Source organism: Nerophis lumbriciformis, linkage group LG23 (assembly GCF_033978685.3).
Source record: "Nerophis lumbriciformis linkage group LG23, RoL_Nlum_v2.1, whole genome shotgun sequence".
Classification (NCBI taxonomy): Eukaryota; Metazoa; Chordata; class Actinopteri; order Syngnathiformes; family Syngnathidae; genus Nerophis; species Nerophis lumbriciformis.
Window position 1 is genome coordinate 30,436,141 of NC_084570.2, and position 520 is coordinate 30,436,660.

A 520-nucleotide genomic window follows, 5' to 3' on the forward strand; every position below is an offset into this window, starting at 1 on the left:
CCCGTACCGAAACGGTTCAATACAAATACACGTACCGTTACACCCCTACTATATATATATATATATATATATATATATATATATATATATATATATATGTATACACATATATATATACATATATATATGTATATATGTATATATATACATACATACATGTATGTATGTATGTACATACATACATACATACATATGTATGTATGTATACACATACATACATACATACATACAAGGGTGTAACGGTACACAAACATTTCATTTTCGGTACAGTAAGAAAAAACAAAATATACATATATATATACACACATGCACATATATATACACTGTACATACACATATATATGTGCATGTATGTATATATATATATATATATATATATATATGTATGTGTGGGGGAAAAAATCACAAGACTATTTCATCTCTACAGGCCTGTTTCATGAGGGGGGGTACCCTCAATCATCAGGAGATTTTAATGGGAGCATTCGCATACCATGGTTTATATAGGGCACAGAGTGGGTGG